At 41.2% G+C, this 22,097-nt stretch overlaps 1 protein-coding gene across 1 annotated transcript in view; it reads right to left on the bottom strand.

The window, feature by feature from the left end:
* Positions 1-21,579, bottom strand: part of tln2b (talin 2b) — a 148,631-nt gene extending 127,052 nt beyond the window's left edge. The window contains 1 exon segment of the mRNA XM_036576080.1: positions 21,486-21,579. The gene's annotated coding sequence lies outside the window, so the exon portion shown is untranslated.
* Positions 21,580-22,097: the final 518 nt, after the last annotated feature.

The raw sequence follows: 22,097 nt of genomic DNA, 5'->3' as shown, positions 1-22,097 counted from the left end.
CTGAGTCTGACATTATTTTAAAGTAATAAAAAACACAAGCTCTGCTTACTGCTGCTTGTTTCACTCTGACAGGACTCACATGATGCTCACTGTCATGGTAACGTCTACACTAAGTGGTACTGTACACGTGTGTAAGTTTGGATTGCTTGTAAACAGAGATTTCCATCAGATTGTTGAGTAGAGTCATAAAAACACCTCAGTTTTAATCTATAGTCGGAATGTATTCAATCAGATTTGCAAATATCCTTGCTTGTAAACACAGACTTTAAAGAATCAGCAGTTAGCATTCTGCCCCAAGCACATTGAGCTGTCCAGTGTTAGTGGCGCCACAAAAAAGCTGCAGTGGCTTTAAGTGACTTAGGTGTCAGCCTTCACCCGCCCTGCATGGTAGCATCATATAATAGAGGGACAGCTAACTAATGGGTGGAACTGGCCACAACTGAATTGGACATAATAATAAGTAAAAGTACTCCAATATGTGCCTGTTCATCTTATGATCACATACTATCTTTCCAAATGAAGTGTTTTCTGATTCTGATTCATTATACATGCTCTGTGTACTCTGGAGTTTATGAGACTGAGCTCTTTCCTGCAAACCAATAACTCAATTACAATAACAAACAGACACAGCTTCTTAGACACTGATGGCAAAAGATGAAGCTGTGCCCTCTGTGAACGCTTGGTGAATGAAATCCACTCAATCAGCACATAGGTGATAAAGGCCAAGTCAGTTTTGCACTGGCCCGCTCACACTAGGTCAGGTTTAACTGACACTTGCTCTTCCAGGCTGCCCTACGCCCTGTGTTGGGCACATGCCCTCTTGGCAGGTCGGCAGGGGCAGCGGCCGCTCCTGTGGATAGTAAGGGTAGGGCAGGGGGATTACAGCTCTGCATGCTGAGCCCTCCTCTGGGGAAGCTCAAGCATGCCGTTTGGTGGGGGGGTTTGTTGCAGCTGGCCCGAAGTGCCAACAGCAGATGGTGGAGGTGGTTAGGAGTTAACGCTGTATCATTTTAAACTTACGCACGGAATTTCCATCCACGAGGCAAAGGGAGCGAGAAAGCATGGAAAGTGGCTTGCCGCATTGCATTCATTTGTCTGAGTGCATCTGAGTAAAAACATACATCTGCTATGATTAAGTCTACTGTGGCATCTTTTTCCTGTTGTTACTCACACAGTCACTTTTATAGTTCCCTATAGTATCATTTTGTCAAATTTATTTTGTCATATAATAAATGAATATTAAATTATAACTTTTTACTGAGGCCTTTACTGTGAGTACTGAGATTATTGAAAGACTGCACATTTGTCAAATCATGGCAAACGTCTGTGATTTGTCAGAATGTTCACAGGACATCTGAGACTGGTCAGAACTCTCCCTTGTGTGTGTGTGTGCTACAGTACAGTGCTGCGTGTCATTGTCTGTCACTGTCTAGTGAACTGGGTACCCTTTCCAATTCTGCCTTCTGCAGATAAGCCTCACTTTGACAGAGCATGTCTGAGTTTGTCCCACTGAATAAATCTCTTCTTAGCTTTATAACTTCAAATCAGTGCTCTCCATATTAGATATTACTTTAGGCACTGCATTTGCTCTGCACATGTGTCATGTGATTGAAGGCTTCATTGGAAAATAAACCAGTGGGGCTTGTGAGAGTGAGAGAAGGTATTTGAACTTTTGACTATAGACGTCTAGAACATTTAGAGATGTACACAAAGTTCTTTCATGATAGTAACACAAATCCAACAATAGAGAGCTGAATTCGACACCTGTTCAAAAAACTGAATGGGTACTGAATTTCGGAGCATTGCAAATCAGGAAGATATTTTCACCAACATTCAGTTCCAGTAAGGTGCTACCATGCTGATTATGCTGAACAGAAGGGGAGAGAGATGGTGAGGAAAATACTTTTTTACCAAGTCCCTTATTATTTTTGGAAGTTAAAACGAAATCAGCATAATGCATCACCTGAAAAAATATGCTGGCCAGCTGAAACTGACACTTTACTACATGATAGTTTCTTTCTCTTTTCAACTTGAGGACTGCTTATTAGATTGCTGGGGTAATATATTACTATGCTGCAATGCACTACCTATCACTTGCACTTCGTTTTTTCGCTTTGACAGATTACTTGGACTGGGCAATATGACAATATTTATGGTTAATGTGATACATTACATTAGTCACAATATGCTTTTCTTAGCGTATTATGGATATTTGCAGAATTTGAAGAACACTGCTGTATCTGCTTAATTAGCCATGTGTAACTGGATTTAGTGCAGTACTGTATGTAGTGGTGTGACAGTAGGTGTATTTGTCCCGAACCTTGCGTTTTGGTTCGGTGCATGCAGTCGTACAGAGAATGCGCAGTATGTGCGAAGACTGATGAACGTAACGCGGAACCAAATTTCACAAGCATGAGTTTCACCCAGAAATGGCTGTAAGCTGTTAGAGTTTTTCTGTTGGTGTGTCCAAAATGGTTCCCTAATGACTATACCCTACAACTGAAAATCTGGATCACTATATAGATCACTATTATAGGGTACAGAACATCAAAATCACAACTGAATTTGATCTATCACCATACAAATTATTTAATATTAGTGACTTGCCCAGTGCAAATGACCCACGCTACATGCTGTACCAACTACCTCAGGGGGACTATACAGCACTAGGTGGAGCAAACTGTAACTTGCACCACTGCCTGTTCAAAGTAAATGAAAAGAAACCTAGCCTTACGGATTTAGGTGTTTTTGTTGCTTTTTCCTGTTGTACCAATACCGAACTCCATGGTTTGCACTGCTGTGCATGTATTGTATTGTATTTTCATTTAGTATACTGTACTGTATTGTCCTGTATAATTGCACTATATGTATTACTATGTCTATGTCTTCGTCGCTTGTACTGTCTGGTCCAGTAAACAATCCACTCTAGACTTGTCTGATGGTTGCAATGACAGCAAAGTTCTTCTTGATCTCTTAATCTTGATAGGAACCTGTGGAATTTGCTGTTCAACACAGTTCCATTAAAAACTTATTCCTACTTAAAACAGTCTTTCTACCTTACGGTACATTTATCTACCATAGATCCACCACGTGACTGACCACTATTTACCAAAATCAAGCACGTTTGGTATTGGCATGTACTTGCATATGGGATTTCTGCGGAATGCTCAAGTTGCTGCAGGATAAAGTTGCTGAAAAGCATGTAGTGCAGGATGGCCTAGCGCACTGAAGGAAATGTTAAAATGGCACAACATATTTAGAGGGCTGTTAACCTTAGATTCCACTCTAAATTGCCCGCTATGACTCTTGTTGATCCTGGTCTTCTAATAATCACCCTGGTACCACATCACATATCACACTAAAGGGGTGCTAGCATTTGGTTGCCTAGAGAAGCGCTACACAAATGCATTCATCATTCATTCAAATATCTTCATGTACAAGATACGCACCATGGCTTTAATACATCCAGCATCATCCTTGTTGCTTCCTATTACATTTTAAATAGGATTTGCGTACATGCTTTCTGAAGCTATACAGTAGTCCTTATCACAGCTCTGAGTGGGCTACAGTGCACATCTATTTAGGAATGCTATTAATAGGCGCATTTACCCATTTACCCATGTGAATCATAGCTGTATGCATTCTCTTAGCACCAAGAGAAGGCTGCATGCTCTCTGGTGGTTGCCCTATGTTCACATTCCATAAGTGGAGGGCTCAAAGCCACAGACCATAAATATTGCATAGTGCAAAGAGAGGTACATCTCCTGTTCAGTAGGAGAGAGAGAGAGAAAGAGAGAGAGAGAGAGAGATTATCCTTTGATTCCTCTTTCACATTAGGATTTCCAAAACCCTGATTTCTGGTAGAAGAACCAGAAGAACATGAATGGAAATCGGGCAGGTTAAGGAGGAAAGAAAAACCTTGGCCATCAAAATGCTAACAAGGTCAAGGCTCGCCTGCAGCTATGGTACCTGTCTGACAAATGAATGCATGAGCAATGTCTCTGGCTAATCCCTACAGAACACGACTGCCATTTCTGCAAAACACCAGCCCTGCACTGAATAGCTTCTTCTTCTTCACGCTATACATGCAAAAGGCTCTGAATTTATGCATCTGGAGTCACTGTGCAGGATCTGCTATCTGTTGTCAGATAATGCAGTGCTAAAGCCTGTGGGAGAGCAGGGATGACACAGAGACAAAAGAGAGGACTTAGGTATAGAATGTCCTGTAATGTGATATACAGCTATTGTGGATGATACAATTGCAGCTCAAAGGCAACTCAGTCATCACAACTCTGTGGTAGTCCCTGCTCCTCCTCAACCATCCTCCAGTGTCCTTCACTACAGACATGCACAAGCAATCTCACACACGCACTGAAAAAATAACGCACTGAATTTAGTTTATGCAAATTAGTACATAATTTCCACACAAACAAAAATATTTTACATCAACAAAAATCACTGCCTGTATGTAAAGTAAAAGACAAAATTGTATTGATATGAAAAATATGCATTTCATACAGATATGTCCAAAAGTATCAAGTAATGAGTGAATTCAGCAACTATAAGGTTCACCCATTGTTGATATGGGCGTTCATCTCCACACATATACCTCGTATTATCTCCATAGAAAATCACTGTCAACAGAATGGGACACTCTAAAGCAGCCACACATTAGTCTAAGGTCACTATGCTCAATACCAAGTGTCCGCTAGAGGGGTGTAACGCCCCCAGTAATGTGCTGGGGAGCAGTGGAACTGCATTCTCTGGAGTGATGTAGCTTCATCTAATACCTTTGTGATGAATTGGAGTGGCGTTTATGATCCAGAACTAATCATCCAACATCAGTTCATGACCCCACTAATGCTCATATCACTGAACAGTAACAATAAATAAATTAATAATAATACTAATAATAATAATAATGATAGGTTTTGTTTATTTCAATAATTTCATTTCCAAGGACGCTTTACTTTTCAAATTAACTTCAAACAAAACATTAATGTCAAAACTTCAAAGCCAGTGGGGGAGAAAACTCTCTCCCAATATTGTCACATGTCCCAGTCAAACTCTATTTTCAAAATGAAGAGGTTGCTGGCTCATGACCCAGTCAAAGTCAATTATAACAGTGAAGAGGATCCCAGCTGGTGGCCCAGTCAAATTCCGCTACCAAGGTGCAAAGGCTCCTGGCTCATGGCCCAGTCAAACTCCTTTACCGTGGTTAAAAGTGTCCCGGCTCACAGCCTAGTCAAAATCTGCTACTGTAGTGAAGAAACTTCTGGCTGATGGTCCAGTCAAACTTTGCTGCTACAGTAAAAAGTGTGCCAGCTTGCGGCCCACTCAAACCCCCACCACGGTGAAAATCACTCAGCTTGTGGCCCAGTCAAACTCCACTACTGTGGTGCAAAGTCTCTAAATCAGTTCTCTGTCGATGGTGGAAAATGTCCTGGGCCAGCGGGAAAGTTTGAAACAAAACAAATCACTAACATATCACAAACAGTGTAAAGCAAATAAACAAAAACCCCAAAAAAAGGAATCAAATCCCCAGGCAATGTTCAAACATTTAGTGTAAAGTCTTTCCATAGGGGTAGCAGCTCTTACTGCAACAAAGGAGGGACAACCTCTTTATCAATAACCTTTATTTCAGAAGAAACATCAGAAGAGCAGGTGTCTGCGAACCTTTGGACCAACAGCATACATGCATGCAAATACCACACCATACTGCATGCTGTATTGCTAAGGATTAACAATCCTGGCAACTTAGAAGAAATAAGACCAGTATCAAGTGTAGGCCCTGACAGAAATTTCCTCACACCATTTCAGAAGAATGCAAACAGATACATGGCTGCATATAGTGTTGCTAATTACTCAGACCATAAGAATGAACATTTGGAATGGGGGGTAATGTGAGAGCTCACGTAAAAATAAGGCCCTGCGGTGGGGCACTGCTGACACAATGAAAAACACACGTTGATATACACCCTACAAAAAGACTTCAAATGGACTGTCTGACCAAAGAACAGTGAATCAAGTCTGTACACAGAACAAGTCTGTTCTTCTGTTACAGCTGGACTACAGTAAAGGAATATTAGTCTTTACATGCTGAACATACAGGAGACAAAATGGACAATGACCTTCTGACAAGGACATTAAAGATGCATTGCACTGATATGAGCTCTCTCTCACTCATTCATTTTCTCTCTCTCTCACCCACTTTATCATTCACTCTCTCTCACTCTGCTCCTCCCTCTAATACTCAAAGCTAGCTGTGTCCCTGTGGTGAAATCACATGCTGTCTGTATAGCTTTCTGAGGGAGCTCACAGAGAGAGAGAGAGAGAGAGAGAAAATGAAAGACATAGAAAAGAGGGAGAGAAAGACAGAAGGAGAGAGAGAAGGAGAGATATAGCAAGTGAGAAAGAATGGGTGGAAAGAGAGAAATAGTGAGAGTGAGAGAGTGGGAGAGAGAAATAGTGGAGAAGAAAGAAAAAGAGAGAGACTAAGAAAAAAAGACAGAGACAGAGCAGAGAGGGGAAGCACGAGAGAGAGAGAGAGAGAGAGAGAGAGGTTGCTGCAGTTATTGCTGGGTCAGCAGCACACAATCGGGTGCCTCAGCATCATTCTCACAGCTTATTTAGAAGAAGAAGGATGTGCCCACTAGACATACCGACAAGGACATTATCCAGCCAAACGATGACTTCAAGAAAACAAGTAGAGCGGCGTTATCATTTTCAGCGCACAGACTGGACACAAGAGTCATCTCTGTTTTAAAATCTCCAAGAGTCATAAGAACACTGTACTTTATAAAGGCAGAGGGCTGATAAATCATTTTTTCCCCTATCCGCAGCTGCCTCTTCTCTTTTACAATATCACTTCAGGGTCTCTTAAAGGGTGATTCTGAGAGATGGATTCAACAGCCTCTATTGCCATGCATTATAAATTCAGCTCCTAAAATGCTGATTTAAAATCATCAATATTAGACTATGATCAATGCTCTTATGAGGGCGCGTAGACAGAAAACCTCTGGCATTGCTTTCTTGTGCTGTTTACTTCTTTTTCCCTCGGCTGCTTTTTGAATGAGCTGCACAATGAGCAATCTCTTAAGTAATGCTGCCATTAACTTGCTGCTCCAGCAGGCTGGGCTGCCATCGGGGGCCAAACTCAGTCTCAGCCTGATTCTGCCTCAGGCCTGGCCTGCTGATTGGAGGGGTAATCCCTTGCAGCCTGGCCCTGGGAGAGCCCCATGCTAATTCTCTTAATGGACTGCAGTCATTGTGACAACGCCAAGAGTACAGTGAGTACCCACGCTCTCCGTAGAGCTCTGGAGAGCTGCTGGAGGGGCTTGAAGGGACTTGGGCTAGGACTTGATAAACACATGTGCTTACTATTGGCTCTGCGCATGTCTCAAGTAAAGTTTGTTTACATGTTAATGGATGTTGCTGTGTGGAGCTCTAGTTTCATGTTTTAGACTGTCCAACAGACAGGTCAGACTACTGGCTGGACAATGTCCAGGTACTTCTCATGGGCAGTCCGAGCCTGGATGGGCCCAATAAAAAAACTGGGGGGGTGGGGGCGGTCGCCCTCCACCATGGGCCCCAGTGGGACAAACTGAACAGTTTGTTTCAAACATTCCAGCCTGGGATCTAATTTACTTAAAACAACAGCAAAAATTCTGACTAATACTATAACATGCTTGACGTGTGGCAGTGAGTAATGTTTTCTCTTTTGAGCTTGAGCTGTGTATGTCATCATTTGGGAGTAAGAACCAATGAACACAAAAGACAAATCTTTAATTACAACATTTATATGGTATTTAATCATCAGATAAAATTTCATGAGTGTAGCAGCCCTACCCATACTATTTTTTTTTTCTTATTCAATCCAAAAAGCTCGAAAATAATTTGATTTTCAAGTCACTGATCTATGAAAGGTATTCTGTAATATTAACAGTTATTGCCTGGAATTTTAAATATGTCTATACCTTGGCCTTGCTGCATCCTACTGACTAGCCTACTCTATGTATCAGCTAGGTGCATTTTGCAGCTGTATAAGTTAAAAATAAACCCAGTCCAACAATGTCTGGAGTGAAACTGTCAAATGCAATGACTTTTCTCCTCCCCTGAAAGGCTGCTATTAGCAGAAAGCCAGTAACAGCATATTATATGTATATAGCCTATTCAGGAAGGTGTTTTTATTTTTCACTGTAAAAAAGCTATAAAAAATCTTATAAGAATGTATATTGCTATTATAAACACATGCCATATATACTACAATGCTACTTTTTTAATACAAACTCAAAAAAAGAAAACACACAATAACCGTCCACTAAACTAACAAGTAACATGCATGTTGCAGTCTGTAATGCCTGCTACAAGTATGTGTGTTCTGTGTACTGCTGGTAAGTGGTACCTAAAGGCTTTTGAAATTGGCCTTTTTGTTCTACACTCATGAAGGATTGTAAAACAGACCACACAAACATTAGTCCTCCATTAATCATCACAGAAAAAAAGGAAGGACGATATTATAGCCAGGAGGAACTCAACTTCAGTTATTCAATTCCGTGGATTCACTCACTCAATCCAGTGCCTCTCAGCATTTCTTCAGACAGTGTTAGCACTGGCCTGGGGAGTTCGACATGAAAACCCTGTCCTTTCCTGCTTAAGAACACACAAGACAGTATCTCATGATCTTTAGCATAAAATCAATGATCCCCATAGGTGAAAAGATGAAGATGGTAGGTAGATTTCCCAAGACAATTCTGTCCCTTTTTCCAATGGCTGTTTCCACTCTAAGTGAGTCCTTTCAAGAGAGGCAATTAAAAGCAACAACCTGCACTCTGATCAGCCCTGGCTTGGCCTTTCGCTTCACACAGACCAAAGACGCTAGGCCTAATTGGTGAGGTTGTAGCTGGGAGTAACAACACAGGATGAGTGACTGGATTAATAATGGATGTAAAAGTCTCAGGGTAGTATGTAATATGGACATGGACTTACAAGCTCAGCCAACAAAAAATATTTTACAATAGTATATTTTATTCTACGAACACACAGTTATGGGAATTGTGATAATGAAACATTTTAATGTACATATCTGCTAAACTTGGAGTACATCTTTTATTTTTTATCATTAAGGAGAAAAGTAAGATCTGTTTGTGCAAGGTTACAAACGCAGTAAAATGAATGAAACTGTGACATTTTAGCATAATATCCTAGTGTCACCAAAACATTCTGCTCTTCTGAAGTACAACAAATACGTCACCAAATATCGGTTTGAAATCCATCACATCTAAACATCTGTCCAACACTGATATATTCAAGCAAATATCTGCCATTACCAATATGAATCCAATATTATCAAGCATCTAAACATGATGGCAACCTATGTGAAGTAGCATTCCCTGAGGTGAGTAGTGAGTTTTCTATTGAAAAGCAGCAACACAAACAAGACTGTAATTTGATGACATGCTACACACAGCTACACACAACACCCTATTATCGGCACCTACTTTTATCATTTCAGCAACCTGGATTTAATACTTGGATAAGTCTATTTATTCCATTCTCCAGAACACCCCTGTTCTGTTGGCAGAGAAAATGTGTTTCTTTTAACAGTAGTTGGGTTAACAAAGGAGGTCAGGCCCTTATTTTGTTGTCAAGGAAGGCCAGTTAAGTGATCAACTACATGCTAGTTATATGCTACGTCACTTATTGTACCTTTGATTCTACTGTTTCTGGTTTGACGGGAAAGATAAGCAGTGAGGCATGTACGTATTTAACCCCCAGTGACAAGCAGACAGACAGGTGTGTGTATGTGTGTGTCTGTGTATGAGTGCTGTGACCTAAGCTTTACCAGGCTGCAGTATACTGACCTACTTCTGCAGCGGTCTGGAGCTTTCTCTCTTCCCTTCATCTCCTGCTCTTAAATACATACCGTCATACATAAACAGAGCGCTGCATGGATGCAGCCAAGTCATAAACATTAGGGCTGCACAATATATTGGTTTTTTTTTTAAATCACAATATTTGGTCTTTGCCATACTGACCCTGCAGAAAGCTGCAATATGCAAATGAGCCTTGAACCAATCAATGAATGTTTAACTGTGTGCCGTGAACATCTTGATCGATTATAGATATTCTTTGAGTTTTTGGATGAATCACGACATCCACACGATCCAACAAACGCAAATTATTCTGGCCAAGATAATGCAGGCCAATCTTTAACCATTTCATATAGATGGTTCACCAATGTGTTTCTAACATATTGCAAGGCAATTCAAAATCACAGTTTGAAGCAATATAGAATACTGTGCAAAAACAAGAAAGCATCCTTCATTTATTTAATATCCTATCAAAACTACTATTAATTACATGTTAGTCATTCTTAAGATTTTCTTCTAAGAAGACTAGATATTAGACAATCCACTTGGAAAAAGAAGGGTAAAGGCAAAGTAAAATAAATGAAAAATTTAGGAGTTTCCAAAACTGGACTTTATTTATTTAATTTTATGTAATTATTTCAAGATGTAGAGTAAATGGGACTTCTAACAAACATGCAAGATCTGGCAGACCACAAAAAAGGGATGGACAATCATATGCTAATCATATTGGTGTCGATATTTGCTTTAAAAAAAAATTAGCATCAGACAGATGTTCAGATTTGGTCAATATTTCAAAAGGATATTTTATAACGTATTTACTCTGGAAAAGCAGAAAGTTCAGGCGACACTGGGCTACTCTGCTAAAATTTTGGATTTTATTCATTTGTAACCCTACAGAAATAAATGTTATATTTCTCTGTAATGCTAATACAGGTGGACTTAATTTCAGTTTCTACATTTGTTTATGTACCAGCATCAGTACTGGCTTTGGCAGACACGTAAATAAAAAAAATAAATTTGATACTGGCATCCAATGCCAATACAACACAATTTCCAAATTGGTGCACCACTGCCACTCTTAGATAAACAGTACTTAATGCTTTCATCTTTCAGACAGAGGAGAAAATCAAGCTCCACTCTTGCTTCAGATCTGAAAAAATCCATAGCTGTTTCTGTCCATCCTTCCACTGTGAGAAGACAACTCAACACTATGAGTCTGAGAGGATGAGCAGATGTCAAGAAGCTGTTACTGAGAAAAGGAAACAGACAAAAAAGAAGTAAATTATCAAACAAACAAAGAAGCTGCTGGTGTTCTCCAAACCATGGACTGACCACCACAGAGCCCAAACATTGGTCCAGTGGTGTCTGGACAGATGGGTATACTGTGCTTTGTAAGGGAGCCCTCAACCCAGCGGATCAATATAAACTTAAGCTATAAGCTACATGCTAGTATAACACTACATGAGTGCACTTCACGGTCATGCTCAAATTAAGATCAAGCATAAAATCACAGACACAAACATACTTTACTATTTCAGATAGGTATACAAATCTGTCTCTTCAGAGGTGGGTACATGCCGCAAACCTGCATTCCACACGAGTGATTTTATCACCTATGATCATAACGATCATAACACCTGTAGAAAGAGTAACAGTAGCATCCTTCTCCTTCCCCTACTTGTCAGAACCACCGTCATCACTCTCGTTGCCATTATCTTTTTCTTGTTTGTCATCATTATCTCATCAGCATCATCATTAGCATAAACATCATTATAATCAATGTTAGCTGCAACAACAACAACTCTATCATTATCATCAAGATCCTCCTCCTCACCATTGCCATCAAGTTTGTGGTAATCTCTTCCTACTTACAGCAAACAATGGCTGTCTTTACTCTCACAGCTGTATGCGATAACAGTCCTCCATGGCAAGACAATTGACGGTTTGCCATCAGCTCCTTACTAACTCACTCAAACAATGACTTCCTCTCAATGGAAATATTTCCCAACACCCAGAAGCCCTGACACTGTAGCCCAGCAACAGTTCATAACAAAACCAAAGAGATAGAGGAGACCTAATCATTCAGCACTGGCCTGCCTGGCCTCTTCAGCGCTCTGTTGGTCTTCCCTTTATTATGCTCACTTCTGAGGCCAGCAGAAAAGTCCCTCGGAAAAGCTTAGGCTTTGAGGGAGGAGAGGAAATGAGAGGAGGGCTGGAAAATGTGGACGAGGAGTAAATAATTCCAACGAGACCCTCACTGAGAATGGTCCCTGCCTCTCGCCCCCTCCGGACTCGCGGAACAAGCAGTGTTACAGAGTGTGATCCACCTCTTTTATTGAAACATGGTTAGATCATCTGGAAAAGTACTGGGGGGTGAGTGAAGGTGTGCTTCTCTCTAGGGAATCTATGGGAAAGTGTGGGCAGAAGTTGCTAAAACAAACTCTACAAGAACTACATACATACACAAGCCATTTGCACATTAACCACTTGAACTGTAGGCGTATTATTTAGTTATTAATCTTAAGGCCTCTCATTTACCAACTGCTATCAATTATTTGGTATAGCTACTATAAAACTAATGTGTAAGTTATGCAGTCATCAGAGTGAGAAAGTTAAGTGTGGGCCCACATGTGAACCCTTGGGGTCAGTTTTTGCCAAGTCTTGGACTAATTTGCAGTGTCAGTGGTGAACAACGGGAACAACAGTCTAGGCTTAGGCCTGATCTTGGTCTCAGAAACCGACCCTTAGTGTTTAGGGAGTTAATAATACATCTCCAAAGAAACAAAGCTGACAATAACATGTCCCACACCCAAGACCTTTACAAGCACAATAGAGCCAGAGGAGAAATCTCTAATTGAGGACATTCACATGGACAAGGCCTATTAACTCCACTGTATTCACTCAAACAGCTGCAATGAGGGATGAAGGCACAGCACACTGCAGTCCTTCCCTTTTGTCTGCTGGCCCGTGGATAAAAGAGCCTTTGCTAATTACCAGTGCTATCAGGGGAGTCGTGATCTTACCAAGCCAACAGTCAGGGCAGCAAGGGTGCTGCTGAAGAATTCACTGCTCTCAGATCAGTTTTGTGTTTCCTCTTATGTTCCTCTTGCTCTGAATGTATCAAACAGTGCAAGATACAAGCTAAAAACGCATTCCATTCAAAATCTATAATTTAACATCGAATTCCTTCCCGTGAGGTCAGTAGGAATTTAGTCAAGCATTCCCCACACTTGCTATAAGTAAGCTAAACAAGCTTGCGGTGAATTAGTACTCATTTGTAGGGGGGCACCTATATGGAAATTCAGGGCCGATGACAATATCCAATAGCTGTTGATGCAGATGCTGATGTTGATATACTCTAAGTCTTGATGGATTAGCATTACAGGGAAATGTAAATCTGTAAATGTTCAATTCCACTTGAATACAAAAAATGCATCATCAGATATTGTTTTTCATCAATAATTGTTTTTTACCAGTTATTTCTTTTCATTATCTGCAAACACCAATTTGATTCTGTTATCACTAAAATGTCCCTGCTCACCTTTTAGGACAGAGAAGTGAATGCTATCTTTAGTGAAAAGATATGGAGGAAAAAAAGGATTATTCTAGAGGGATTGTCCCAGTGTTGGTACTAAATGGCAAAATGTTATCACTGGACATACTTGGGTTGGGCAACATGGCATCACGTCATGGCACAGAATTCACTGCTTTCACTTCAGTTCTGTGTTTCCTACTGTAATGACTAAAGTTAGATTGTGAGTAAAGAGAAGCTGAATTCTAAAGTAGGAAAAAGTGGAACTTGAGCTCTGAGCAACTGCATACTCAACTTGGACTCTGAGAGGTGCAGAGAGCACAAAGACTGACCAGACCTTCAGACCACTGGGCGTGTGGCAGTTCAGCAATTTGACAAAAACACCCACACACTCGCACATTAACACACAATCGCACTTGCCCTTTCTCCAATGACTCCAGAGCCTTTTGCTTTCCCAGATCACCGACTAAACATTTCCTGACCAGGGGTGTTGTTTTTGGGGATGGAACAACTGCAACAGCAGAAAGAAAAATAACTTTCAAATGGATTATGCTCGGAAACCGAGAGCCTCTCTGGCTAATAAATGATAGCTTATCATTCAGAGTCATTTGAAGGCTGGAAATGCGTTTGAAGGAAATGACCAGTCTTTATAATGGATGACCTTGAAGTGTATGAGTGTCACCTTCCTCAGCTAGAGTGACCTTAGAGAAACTCTATTACCGTTTTATTCACCGTCTCTACTGCACATCTTTGCATTTAAGGATATGCTAGCATGCTAGTGGATAACACTATTTCACCAACAAGTGCCAGTCTTCATTCAAGTGGACAGAATGAAAGGCATTTGTTCGACGTGTCTCATCACAACAGCACACAGGATTTTACTAAAGGCCAAAACACAGACTATTAAATCACAGCAAACCACAGCAAAGCAAAATAAGACCTCAACTGATAGCACACAGGATTTCAAATGTGCATTACTGTGTTAGTAATAATTAATAAATCGTAATCAAGCAGAGTGTATTAATTTAATTTGGTAGATCTAATGAGTCATACGCAGTCCAAAGCTTTGGAATTCTAACTCTACAGCGTGTTATTCTTCATTTACTGTAACATAATAAAGCTGCACTGAATGAGATTTGAGCAGAGCTCAGCTGAAATAATTTACAATTCTGTTACACTGAGTCTATCAGAGGCTATGAACTTATCAAAACGTGCAACTTGCTCCAATCCGAATCCATCATTTTATAAAGCAACAAGACATGGGGGAGGAGTGTGATACTGTGATTTTATCATTGGCTAGGCACAACAAAAAGCACAGCATAAAATTTAAAAAAGACAAATTTTCAACAAATGTTTCAGTTGTGATTAATAATGATCACAATAAACAATTTCTCCACCAATGAAAGTAGTTCATTCAGAGTATGCTATTGCTACCATGGACTGCTGAGAGAGGACAACAACCCATCCTCTCTCAGCACTGCCCATCACTGTATACTGTAGATATTTCATGAATGTTATACATTGTTAACATATAATAATGTAGAAGTGTTTAATGCAGAAACCTTCACCTTAAACATGATTTTGGTTTGGTTCACCAAATTACAACCACAACAATAATGCTTATTTCTGTAGATGCCTCAAAGCAGCTTCTTAAACTGTGTCAGCATCAAGCTAACAGTGCCACATATTGGATTTCCCACTCTGGGTTTAATACTATTAAAAGCAGAAGTACCAAAACAACAGACATCTGAAGTGTGTAAGACATCTAAGTAACATATTCTTCACTTTTTATATTGGAGTTTTACAGTGAATCATTCAGTAAATACTTAATTTTAATACTTATGTCTAACAATGAATATAAATGGAGGAGCAGTTTAGCCTGTTAGCTTTTGTTTTTTAAGTATCTTACAATGACTTCAAAAACGGCACAGCCAATCTGATTTTAGGACCAAAACTGTCCATTTTATAATGTCAAATTCCCCACACACTCTATAACTGCTAGTTTGGTGATTTAAGCATAGGGATGTGAATGCTGCTATTAGTGAGAAGATATGGAGGATTGTAAAATTCCAGAGCTGTGGCAAAAAACAAGGATCATCCTACGGATTGTCTCTGTTTTGGTGCTAAATGGCACAATGATCTCATAGGGACACAAGCTTCTGACCATGATTTTGCATAAATAAAATGAATTTGCAAGCATGCATTTGCAAAGACTGCACAATGTGGCCCTTATTTTGCCACTGGTGTTGTCCTTGGTGTGAACAAAATGGTTTTTTGGACCTGAACAAATATACATAGTGTAGCCTAAGTACTCTCTTAATGCTGTTAAAGTCATTAAGTGTCGAATGCACTATACACTCTAAACACATTCAGAGCAATAACCCACACAACCTGTGATCCAGACATCATTTATTCAAATATTTCAGTGAAATGTGAGAATTAGCACAGTGCCTGTGTAAAACTACGATACACACAAACCTATAGTGCTGGCTAGGACACCATAGTGATAGATGGAGGTACACTGGAGGTTGTAAAAAAAGAAGCTCCAGCTCATCTAATGAGGACGCACCTCCAAAACCAATAGTTAGGCCCACTGTATGTAGGCCTACTCTAAAATCATGAGCTCTTACACTATAAATGATGAGCTCTTGTAGTTCAAATGACTCCCACTGTAATTACTTCTTACTCAATATAGAGGTTGTTCAGTGAAAACATTTAATTAGGGCTCTCCTTGGCCACATTATCAAGTGTGTTAGTCATGATTAACTACACGATTCATGCGATTGTCACATAAAATCATGTGATAAATGCAAACCTAAGTATCCAGTAGTATTAATGGCCCTGCTTGAATGTGGTTTGAGGTGCATGTGATCTTAAAGACTGTAAGGCTAAATAAATACATTTAACATCACATTACTTTGCTCAAATCCATTGAACCTCATGCAAAAGAATGACCTCCACTTTTTGTTATTTCATTTTCAGAGGACAATCTTGCAAGAACATAACTTGCTACAGCCCAAGCCTTAATGGCTTGCTATAATCCAAAGTAATTTTCATAATGGCCTCTTCAACTGCGTGCCTGCCATCAGGCAAACGTCAATGGACAAATCATTTAGAGAGCTTGATTTTAATTACTCTCACAATATGAGAATACATTGGGGGGAATTACAATAAGAGGTAAGCTGATATCACTCACCGTAATTACCTTATCATATTACTTCATACCAGCTTTAGCAAGGCTCTCAGCAGACCAGCATCTCATGAAGACTTTTAGTGTAGGTGTACCTTGTACAAGGAGGATCCCTATGTGACTTTAATAGTGGATTAAAAATTGAGGATTACACTGTGGCAGGAACCCAAAAATCAGCAAATACATTTTTACATTTCAAGATGTAGTTATGCCTGACACCCCTCCTTCTTCCAATCTAACGCCCTATAAATTCATACCCTCATCTTCCATTCCCATGACAAAGAGTTCACAATCCCCACCGGCATCCTATCTCCTCCCTGTTCCTCAGTCCTACATCAGTCCTACTAAAGCTATGGGGGTGGTGGGGTTTGGCCTTCTTGCTACAGGCAGAAGCTGCCCAGAACTCCAGCCCAAGTTCTCAGAGTCCCCCCCTCCCTCAACCAGTCTTCCCTCATACCACTGCCATGCTGAAGGCATAGTATGAACTCACATTCATTTTACCAGTTGTAAACTACTGCATAGAAACCGTTACACTCTTTGTAACTATGGAAAACACTCTGTAAGTTTTACTACATCATGTCATTAAAATGCTTACAGCTTCATACCAGCTGCACTCAGTTTTACAGAGAATTCATCTGATGTTTTGCCCTGATCATTTCATTGAGATTGCAGGGATAAAAAAGCTAAACATCAAGCACATGAGGTCACCAGAATGAACTGAAAGATGATGCAATCAGGCACGACTTCATCAGGCCTTAGATAGCAATCAAAGCTCTGGTTTCTCCAGAGCCAGGCACCTATGGAGGGCCCCATGCTCTCATGCATCAGTGGAGTGAGAGTAACAACGTGCCGCCCTGGCCCCAAGCCACAAATATATCTGCACAGAAATGGAGGGACTCCAAAACGCTCTGTCCTCTCAAGCGCTTCTCTAAACTGGAGCGTGAATGCTTGTTCCTGATATCATCATCGCTACTTGCCTTGGTAGTACAGTATCAGAGAACGAACCCTGTCACGTGGCCACCTCTCCTCGCTGCTTTCAGTTGGTGCCTGATGTCACTGGAATCGTCGGATTTTATCAGCCTCTGTTGGCAGGCGAAGCTGTATCCCAGCTTGTGACACTTGCTGTGCAGACAACTAATTATAGCCATGCATATGGGAGAAAGAGAGAGAGTGGAAAGCAGGTGTTTGCAAAAGTTGCAAGTCTTTGGTGAGGGAGAGTGGTCATACTGAGTAATCAAGCAGAGTCCATCAGCAGACACAGCAATGACCTTCAAGCCTTCTGTCCATAAATCCTCTGAAGTGTTTTCTCTCTTTCGGTTGGCGTCAGGTCAAAATCTGCAGCGGTCACTTCAGCGCATTTTGAAAGAGGGACTTTACAGCTCAGTAAAGCATATCTGAATTAGGCCAAGTTTAAACATAATATTCACTTCAATACAGTGGCAAAGACATGACAAGCGCCTTTACTTTAAGCCAGAGGTACAGCTGATTGAATTGTGGAAAAAATCCAATTGCGATTTTTCTGACAACAAAGAAACTGTGATTTAAATATGATCATTTTCTGTAAATTAAGCTCCAGGCCTTTTATTTCACCAAGACCACCATGTTTTTGGACTTACAGCTTGAACGCTGAATGTAGTGTGCCAGACTACACGATCACAAGCTCTGTGTTATTAGATTTTCCTACTTAAAACTTAAGATAGCTTTGAATAATGTAAGGCACAATTAAAAGGCCCATAATCTACATCATTGCTGTATTTCATTTTTTTCTCGCTTTTGACATTTGTGTGGGTTTATGTACCAAAAATAGCAGCAATTTTTTTACATATCCATTTCCAAGCCTTTCTTTATCCCTTAGATTTAAACAGTAACAGGTTTTTGTTACTGTGCCTTCAAGACCTACATATATGACCTCTGTTCCAAATGGCTGACCTCTATTGTGCCTAATTAAAAAGCAGTCTGGGCTGAAACACTATATGGGTGGATATACACGTGTTACACATGTGACAACACAAAAACAATAAATCAAGCTGTTTTTTCAGCTTAGTTTCTTAGTAGTTTGTCTGTATATCTGAGATAATGAGGTTTTCCTCAGTTGTATTTTGCATTTATGTTGAGGCCTGTTGTGGTGTATTTGCTAACACAAGACTATATGCAGACTGATACCTGTTTATGTTGTCCCAAACATGCCATTTAGTCACACTACTCCTTGATTTGCTGCTTCCTTAAATTCATATTTCTTGCACGTTAATCAGCCCATAACACAATGTGCTGGACCCACAAGGCCCAGTAAAACCACGTCTGTCCTAACAAAGACTTTCTCAGGACAAAAAGACAACACCATTCAGAGATCACAGGCTTGACCTCATGTAACAGCCAGAAAGTCTACTGCACAGCACTATTAAACATCCGTCTCTTCCTGTGCTGGCTTCCTGCTCAGTGCCTAAATCGCCTAGCACACACCATAAAGCCTATTCCTCTGAGTGTCTGCGTACAGGTCAGGAATACAATCAGGACATTTCTGTCACACTGCTGAATGACATTAAATACAGCCAAGCAAACAAAACAATGAGGGCATTTTGGAGCAAATGTGAATTTCCTAGTGTGAGCAGGGCATTCATCACAACACAGCGACAAACAGAACAAGCACTTTTAATCTAAGAAAACATCACTGATCACTGTTGCTCATCTGATGTTGTAGTGTTGCCTTAATATGACACAACATAATCCTATGTGCTGTTTATTTATGGTGGAAAACATAAGAAATATAGCAGCAGGCTACTACTACTAGGCATTCTTCTACTAAAGGGCCCACTTTCTGCATTTCTCTTATAGTTTGTTTTTCTCTGACTTATGGCATTTGTGTAACTGTTTGTATCTAAAAGAAGCCAGAATTCATTCTTACAAGATGACAGTCAGCCTTGCTTTTTCCCTTTCAAACTGATATATGTAAATAAGCTCTATTCTAAATGGCTACCCTGTATTGCGCCTCATTCAAGAAAGCAGTCCAGGCTGAACCACTCCTCATCACATTATCATGAATGGGCGGGGCTTAACTGCTATAGGCGGAATAGGTGGATATGTAAATGCGCTGGGGGGTTTTTTGTGACATCACAAAAACAGTGGATTCAAAACGGGTCGTTTTTGCAGCGTAATGTCTGTGTAAGGACTGGAGAGTGAAACATTAACAGTGGTAAATTCTCCTTCATTTCGAAAACCAAGGACAATTTGGTTTACCATGATATGCACCCTTTAAAAAATAAACGCTCATTCGACTGATTACTTATTTACGCACACCGTAAAACAAGGCTGAGCCCCTGAAAGGGACTAGTAGATAAGATAAATACATCCACAGTTAGCCTCCAGTTCCCACTCGTGTGTAACTCACATAGGCTTTTACTCTTGAACACACTGAGGGCTGCCATGCCTGCGGATTCCAGCTTTGAGGGGTGTGGCTCTTTTTCAGCGCCAACATCGCCTGTACGCCTCCGAGAGCCGAACTTTAGGCGAAGGACGACTTGGTGGAGGCTAAAAATGTAGATACAGTCCGCCTTGTCCGACTACTCGTTAGCGGCGTACCGTTTGTTCGCTTTTCTCATCGAACAGTTCGACATTATCAGCACAGCCTACCTGAGGAGAGCTCCGCGCGAGAGTGCAAATGTGAGCGCGCGGGCTCCTCTAATTATTCTCAAATTTTGCTCTTAAGTCAGCTGGCCTCGGACAGGGGGCAACAGCTCACTGTAGAATTCAGCTTTACAGCAAATATGAGAGGATTACGAGTAGAGAGCACACGGGAACCGCATTTTTCAGCTCCGTCGTGCCGGCTGGCAGCGGAGTGAAGGGCTTATCTCCACACGTCCATCAAATATCCATCCAGATGAATATGATCAGCACAGAGGGGGGCTCTGAGGGCTCTGAGGGCACAGACCGACCATGAGACAGCGACACTCGCCAACCGAGAATCGCTAGAGCCGAAAGAGGTCGAGATGGGCTACTTCGTGTTCACAAACAGCAGAAAACCTACATTTTAACGAGCCGTTTCTCTGCATGTGTCGTGCGGTCTAGCCCGTCCTGACAAGACCAGCAGAGCTCTGGGAACAAATCACACCTACGTTTGAAGTTCCAGAGCACGGAGTAAGAGAGATGAGCCACATACGGCTACAGAAATGTAGAGATGCACATCGATAGGACATCAGACATACCATTAAAATATGGCGGCGTCAAATCTCGCCCTTTAGCGATGACCCCACTGACTGACTGACTGAGGGAGATGCTACACACACACAGAGGACATTCAGAGAGGACCGAGCTCGCCCAAATAAGCGGTCTGATCTAGAAAAGTCGGGTCCAGCATTCCGGACACGGAGCGTGCTGACCTTCTTCGTGCTCTTCGTGTTTCTCGCTATCGCCGCTATCTGTGTGTGCTAGCTGAGAGGCTGCCTGATCACGCTGACCCCGCGTAGATAACACATATCAGGGATGAATCCAGCAGCCTGGCCGAGGAAGTAAACAAAAACGAGGATAAATGAGGAAACGAATCAACAGGCAAAGTCTCCCACAGCCGAAAGGGGCTACTGAGCGGGAATAAACACCAAACAACTTGGACTCGGTCGTGTCCTGTGCACGCGACCCGAGCAGGCAGAGCGTGGACCCAGCAGAAGTGAGAGCTAAATTCAGAAACACGAGACTAAACGCCCATTCATTCTCCACCATCACATGTCGACTCGGTCAGGCTCACAGCAGAGCAGACACACCACAGCAGAGCACGGGAGAAAGAGAGGGAGAGAGAGCGAGGGAGAGGCAGAGAACGCCTGCGTTTGCATTCAGCAAGCTTTCAGGAAAGGTCACAACGCAAGACGATGCAGAAAACAATCCTTAAATCGTAAATTCCTACCTGAAATCCAGCACTGTCCGTGCATGAGAGATGAGTTGATGTAGAGAGGCAGCAGGCTGTGGTCCTGCCTCTACGCTCAGGCTCCGCCCCCGTTATTAGGGTCCCTCACCGAGGAGCTGCGCTCAAATACAGCGCTATTAATATGGGAAGGTGTGGGAAAGAGGGGCTCCATCATATCTACAGCACTGCCGAACCCCTAAGTTGTGTACTTTATTTTGTGTGTACAATGTGTGCATTTCAGAAAAATAAGAAGTTTACCTTGGACTTCTTCAGGGTCTTAATGACAGGAGCCAGGGGTCACCACAAACATAGCCATTTTCTTTATTATCCATAAAAAAGTCTATTTTAGAGAAATTTACCTTGGACTACTTTGTATGTTAATGATAGGAACCAGGGTTCAGATAGGAACCAGGGTTCACCACAAATTAATGATAGGAACCAGGGTTCACCACAAATATGGCCATATAGCCAAGCAACCAGTGAACCCACACATGTCTTCAGGCTTTACTGTGTAATGCTGGTAATGCTAAAATCTAGTAAATCTGTATTAAATCAGTTTTGTTTGCCATTTTTTTCCCACAGTGTGTGCTGCGAGTATTTCATGGAAATACC

The sequence above is a fragment of the Colossoma macropomum genome, unplaced genomic scaffold (assembly GCF_904425465.1).
Source record: "Colossoma macropomum unplaced genomic scaffold, Colossoma_macropomum, whole genome shotgun sequence".
NCBI lineage: Eukaryota > Metazoa > Chordata > Actinopteri > Characiformes > Serrasalmidae > Colossoma > Colossoma macropomum.
This window is presented reverse-complemented; position numbering and strand designations above follow the sequence as displayed.